Source organism: Tasmannia lanceolata, unplaced genomic scaffold (assembly GCF_043159265.1).
Source record: "Tasmannia lanceolata isolate RefF3 unplaced genomic scaffold, GAP_Taslan_0.1 ptg000012l, whole genome shotgun sequence".
NCBI lineage: Eukaryota > Viridiplantae > Streptophyta > Magnoliopsida > Canellales > Winteraceae > Tasmannia > Tasmannia lanceolata.
This window is the reverse complement of record NW_027518689.1, coordinates 28,900,014-28,907,078: the sequence shown is the minus strand read 5'-3', so window position 1 is coordinate 28,907,078 and position 7,065 is coordinate 28,900,014. Positions and strand designations below refer to the sequence as shown.

At 38.1% G+C, this 7,065-nt stretch overlaps 1 pseudogene; it reads left to right on the top strand.

Moving 5' to 3' along the window:
• Positions 1 to 3,547: 3,547 nt before the first annotated feature.
• LOC143887167 (uncharacterized) lies at positions 3,548 to 6,288 on the top strand (annotated as a pseudogene).
• Positions 6,289 to 7,065: the final 777 nt, after the last annotated feature.

Genomic DNA, 7,065 nt, shown 5'->3' with positions numbered 1-7,065 from the left:
TAAGTTAGAGTGGACCCACCTTGTTCAAAGACCTAAACCATCAGTTGTTGAGGCCCAACAATTGAATGGTTTAGATCTTTGATCTAGGTGGGCCTACAACAATGTACAGTATATAGGTCAAAATATTATGTTTTTTTAAGTTAGAGTGGGCCCACCTTGTTCAAAGACCTAAACCATCGGTTGTTGAGGCCCAACAATTGATGGTTTAGATTTTTTATCTAGGTGGGCCTACAACAATGTACAGACACCGTCTAAAGCGTATTTTAAAAACAAAATCACTTGGGCCCACATTATTAAAACATCCAAACCGTTCATTTGTTGGGCCTCAATAGAAATTGGCCTTGCTCATAAAATCTTCTCCGTGGTATGATCCTAACTCTCCGATATGTAGACGTACTACAGCATAAATAAAGCTCTATAAATCAAAGTGTTGGGAACTTGGGATCATTCCATGGGGATTATTTTTTATGAAAATACCTATTTACATTGGGGCCCAAGAAATGAACGGTTTGGATTTTTTAACAAGGTAGAGAAAAATAAATATTTTAATAAATACACATTATGTGATGTCCGTATGTAGGTGCAGCTGTCTTTTTTTCCAATAAAAAGAGTGCATCCACCTTGCTCAATTATCTAAACCATCAGTTGTTGGGGCCCAATGTAAATAGACCGCACCAATAAAATGCTCTCCATAGGATGATCCCGACCTTCCTATCAGTGGAGATTTTGATGTGGTGCAATTCATGAGGATCATCCAACATAGATGATTTTTGGGGCACAACCTATTCACATTAGGGCCCAACATATGAATGGATTGGATCTCCTAACAAGGTGGGGCCAATGTATTTAGAAAAGTATATGCACCTAGCCTAGGACGAGACAACCAGACACTATACAGCTGGACCCACCTATTTTTCTTCCAATTTGGATTTCCCACCTTATTAGTTATGAACATTAGGTTTGCATCTCATTATTCTCAGGTTCTTTCCTTAGAATTTGTGATCTTATTACTCATATGAACAACATCAATTCATTGTTGCGTGATTTGATTGCTCATATTCAGACAGGAGGTGGATCTTTAGCTAAAATGGTAAAGCCCTTAGGAAATGAGGTCTGACCACAATGTTCCCAAGAGCATGGTGGTTCGAATCCACCAAGAGATTTAAACTTTGCAATCTATTTAACTGAAACTTGTGAATTTTATATGTTGGCACCGCTTTTGATCTGTGTTTTCTGTCATTAGGATGTTCGACATAATGCTTATGGTTTCTATTTTGGTTTTATTATGTAACCTGGAATATTATTGTTTCTTTGATAATAATTGAAATTAATCCTTTTAATATATTTTTCCAAGGAGATCATTGGGATCTAAGAATTGGTTCCATCTGGAATACTATTGTGTCGCTCGTGCTCATCAACTTCGTTGTTAAGATAAGTCACCAATACAGCTCAAAGGTTTCTCAAGAAAGAGCAAGAATTAGAGCTGGCCGCTTTGACTAACAATTCTCAGCCACAAGCCAGTCCAGTGCTAGGGCCGCTCATGAATCCGCCATGCTTGTAGGAATTGTACCTTTTGAAATGTTATTCTTTGGGCAAATGCCATGCCTTCATTCTTCAAGGTGTGGCTTCCCTCTAAGAGATGTCATTACCCATTTATGAATAACTCAATATTGTTCTACTTGTGAGTATATGGTTACCATTAAACTTGGGCTTGTTGTCTTCAGAGAACCAAGGAGCATTAACGAATGGGGTAGTGATAAATTCGCACCCCATGTAGGATAATTGAAACCCTTGAACGTCAACAACTCTTAAAGTCTGCAACATATTCTCCTTTAAGGGGGTGCGAATTTATCATTGCCCTAACGAATATTATTTTTATAGATATCAATCGATGCACGGTTGTTTCAATTAAACTTCTATAATAGTTATAGAACTTAATTTGTGGTTACTCTTACGGGAAATTGATTGCACGTGCAACACACATGCATTTTTACTGGTATATATGTAAAACGGAATCCTTTCAAAAGTCAGAATTCCAAAAGTCCTACACTCCTACGTTATCTCTCTTTTTCCTGATTTCAGTCTACATGATCTATTTTTCCCTCTTTTTATCATGTGTGTATGTTTGCAGTAGGGTCTGGATCTATTTTTTTCCTCTTCTAATAGGGTTTTTTTGTGTGTGTTTTGCAGGAAGATCTTCAAAGGGGTTTAGCCATAGAGGCATCCACAAGTTAGTCCCATTTTCTCTTTTCTTTTTATCATTTAATTCTCCCATTTTCTCTTTTCTTTTCATCATTTAAATTCTTCCATTTTCTCTTTTCTTTTTATCATTACATTTCGGTAGATTCGGTGATGGAATCAACTCTTATCTACTTCTCTCTATCTGGCATGTTCAGTTGCACCCTTGAAACGGAAAAGAAACAGAAAAGGGGGGCCTTTTCCGTGGAAACGAGCTTAAATGGTCGTTTCGTTGGCAAAAGTCGGAAAGCGCTCGGATTTCGCGCGTCCCACGTGGAATCCGATTAATCTCACGTGACAAGGCAATTTCCGCCGTTTCAAATCCGTGAAATATAGGCGGATTCCATTTTCTTTTCCCAGACTTCCGTCAAAAAAAGCGCCCAAATTAACGAAGCCCTAAAATCTGTTTCAAGACACCACGAACGAAGCCCTACAACCCGTCTTCTCCTTCTCCTTCTCCTTCGTCTGCAACTTCAAGATCGAGGTGCGATTTCCACTCCTCGCGTCGCCTACCACCTCCTCCCTTCGGGTAGCACAGGTAGGCCTCATCTCCTTCTCCTCTTTCCCTCGTTTTGCTTCTTTTTTTTTACTTCTTGTTGGATATGCTAAGATCTGTGATTTTAAGGTATGGATAGATGTTTTTTTATTTGGAATCTTTTGATCTAACCCCTTTTTCCGTTTCTTCTCCATTTTTCTGCATTTTCTTTATTTTCTGTGTTATTTTTTCTGTTTTTTCTGCAGAACCTGTTTATTTTCTTCCTTTTTGTTCGGACATTTGGATTTTTGGTGTCTCAGTTGGATGTCCGGGATGCATTGTAACCTTTGCTTTTACTTTCGGAAATTTTTTATTTTTTGTATTTTTCTGATCTTTTTCTGTCCTTTTTGTGTCTGAAGAGGATGCCTGAAACGGAAACACAAGAAAATGAGTTTAGAATTTTGTCATTTACAAAATATGGTGGGGCAAATTGGAAAGTTGGCCCAGAAAAACAGCACACCAATAAAAAGCATTTAAAACATAATTAAAAAACGGAGTTTAAAACGGAGTTTTGCTAACTATGGACTAGCCATACTAGACATCAAGAGAGAGAACCTCTTATCAAATTCGCTCACAGAGTATTTACTTGTTTTGATATTGACACCCAATCGAGTGTTGAAAAGTAAGTCGAGATGCAACATGCAACATAAGGTTGGCATGATCTGCACCGTTCATCTTTGTGGGGCAAATTTGATGCTCTCTCTAGAGGTTACTGTGTAAATATGACCTCTCTCTCTCTCTCTCTCTCTCTCTCTCTGGGAGTTTTTAGTGTTTACAACTAATGGGGAAGGGAATTGCTTCTGCTGCTGCTTTTTCTTCTTCCACAAAACATGCAAGGACAAGTTTTGCTTCTCAGATTCATCAAAAGGGTACGCTTTCTCCACCCTCACGTCCTCTGTCTACACTCTCTCATTCTCAGATTATTCACAATGAGAAATCAAATTCGGATATCTGGAGCCGAACCCAGTTCGAAACTTTTGTGAAGAACCAGTGTAGATGAAGTTCTGGTATTAGTTTGAAGGATGCATTGGGTTTCTTTGATCGTTTGGTTTCCATGAAACCCTTCCCATCGATTTTGACTTTTAATCACCTGTTGGGGGCTCTTGCCAGAATGAAACATTATTCCACTGTGGTTTGTCTGTGTAGAATGATGAATTCGGTAGGAATGGATCCCAATATATGTACGTTGAACATTTTGGTTAAATCTTATTGCTATTTGAAGAGAGTAGACTTGGGTTTGGCTACTTTCGGTGGCATCATGAAATGTGGTCATGAACCAGATGCTGTCACATTCAGCACTCTTGTGGGTGGGCTTTGCAAGATGGGAGATACTGGTTCGGCAAGTGGATTGCTCAGAGAAATGGAGAAGGGAAGATATAGGCCTGTTACATTCTTGTATAACAGAATCATTGACGGTCTCTGCAAAGAGAGACTGATTAAAGAGGCCCTGAATCACTTCTCAGAAATGATTTGTAATGGAATTTTGCCAGATGTCATCACGTATAATTCTTGATTCATGGCCTCTGCAATTCGAACATGTGGGAAGAAACCGTAGGATTGTTCAATGAAATGGTGGGTCGAGAAATTTCTCCGAATGTGATAACCTTCAGCATACTAGTCAATGCTCTTTGCAAACAAGGAATGGTTAAAAAAGCGCATGGACTATTAGAGGTGATGATTCAAAGAGGCGAGAACCCTGACATTATCACATATAATACATTGATTGATGGGTACTGCCTAATAGGCCAAATGGACGGCACAATGAGCCTCTTTTCAGAAATGATTAGGAAGGGTATTTCACCAGGTGTCATCACTTATAATTCCTTGATTCATGGCCTCTGCAATTCAGGCATGTGGAAAGAAGCCGTAGGGTTGTTCAATGAAATGGTGGGTCGAGAGATTTCTCCGAATGTAAAAACCTTCAACATACTAGTCAATGCTCTTTGCAAACAAGGAATGGTTGAAAAAGCCCATGGACTATAAGAGGTGATGATTCAAAGAGGTGAGAACCCTGACATTATCACATATAATACATTGATTGATGGGTACCGCCTAATAGGCCAAATGGATGAGGCAGTGAACCTCTTTTATTTCATGGTCGATAGAGGTAATGAGCCTAGTTTTGTTACCTACTTGTTGTTGATCAATGGCTATTGCAAGAGGTGTAGGATTGATGAGGCTATGCGGCTTTTTGGAGAAATGCATCACAAGGGATTGAAACCCACAATAGCCATTTACAACGCTCTTATAGATGGTTTGTTCAAAAACCAATGTCTTGATGAGGCGATGGAGCTTTTCCTCAGCATGGAAAGCAACGGACTTGAACCTGATACCCAAACTTTCAGCATCCTTATTGACGGGATGTGTAGATCTGGTAAAATTAAAGATGCAATGGATCTTTTTTCCGGCATTCCGGCTAAAGGGTTGTTGCTTAATGTTAGAACATATAACAATATGATTAATGGTCTTTGTAAAGAGGGGATGTTGCAGGAAGCTAATGAACTGTTTTTGCAAATGGAAGGAAATGGTTGCTCTCCAAATGACTTCACGTTTAATATCATAGTGTGTGGGCTTCTTTGTAAAAATGAAACCCTTAGAGCAGTGCAGCTTCTTAATGAAATGGTTGAGAGAGGCTTTGCAGCACATGACAACACTGTATTTATGTTAATGAACTTGATCAAGTCAGGTGGACAAGATCATGAATTTCTAGAAATGATTCATAAGTTCCTTCCGAAGGCAAAGGGAAAGGTGTTGTGTTGAATGCAGAGTCAATAGTAATAGAGGAATGCATTGCAACGGATTGTAACCCACAATAGCTACAGATGGATTCTGCCTGATGGGGACAGTTGTGGCTGCACAAAATCTCTTCAATGAGATGCAAATTCATGGTCAAATCCTAGATATCATCACATACACTGTATTTTTGGATGGCTTGTACAAAAACCTGTGTATTAATGAGGTGATGGAGCTTTTTCATGGCATGGAAAACAATGGATTTGAATCTGCTACCCAAAATTTCAGCATCCTTATTGAGGGGATGTGTAGATCTTTTAATCTTAAAGCTACAAAGGATCTCTTTATGGCATTCTGATACACTTCAAACTCAAGAAACAGAGTCAGTGGACCAAGCACTTCACACAACAAAAGAGTAAGACTTCAGAGAAATAGAGGTCAACCAAAGTGGTTGTCTGATTATGTATCCAAGTATTAAGAAGCTGATGTAGTTACAAGGATAAGAGTGATGTCAGTTAGAACCGTAGTTAAGGGAAATAATGTTAGTTAGAACTATAGTTAATGAGTAAGCTGATGTAACTGAAGTAGTTATAACAGTTGTCACTGTTAGGAGTTAGATATAAGTTGGGTAATTGTAAAAGAAGGGATATCAAAGAAATTTTTCTCAAGCACTTCTTTCTTCCTTTCTTTCTTCTTCTTCTATTCCAAGATTTCTTCCATTAAATCAAGAATACTATCAGTGCTCTGAACTGTTAGAAGTATCACATTCCTACCAAAGGGTTTTTGCTTAATATTAGGACATATAACAATATGATCAATGGTCTTTGTAAGATGGGCTGTTGAAGGAAGCTAATGAATTGTTTTTGCAAATGGAAGAAAATAGTTGCTTGCCAGCCAATTTCACGTTTGATATTATAGTATGACTGTACAGGGGATTCTTTGTAAAGATGAAATGCTTAAAGCAATGCAACTTCTCCGTGAAATGGTTGAGAGAGGCTTCAATACAATGCATCTATTTTATTGGACTTCATCAAGTGAGGTGGACACGATGATGAATTTCTAGGAATGATTCAGAAGTTCCTTCAAAGGGAAAGGCATTATGTTGAATGCAGAGCCAATAGTAACCCCATTTTAAGCTATTATGGTGATGCAGCCAATAGTGTTGGAAATTTTAAAGAATTTGAAAAATCAAAAGTGTTTTTGCGTTGTCTTTAAAATTTAGAGGGAAATATTCAAAATTTGATTTTCGTTTTATTTCAAAAGCTAGTGACTTTTGAGTGCTTTTTTGGGTTTAAATGAAAAATAAATAAATCTTTTTAATGCCTAAAACGGTTTCCATTTTACCCCATTAATTGCTAAACGTTTGTTTTTTAAAGGCACCCCAAACGGTTATGATAATAACACCTATTAAAGTTGCAAAACCGTTTCATCTCTAACGGTCACAGATATGAATGTTGGAAGAGACACGTTCAAGGCTTTTAATGGTGGCTTTTCTCAACATTAATACCCATTATTGGTGGCTCTTTCCAATAGACACTTTGTGGTCTATAAAAAGGAGA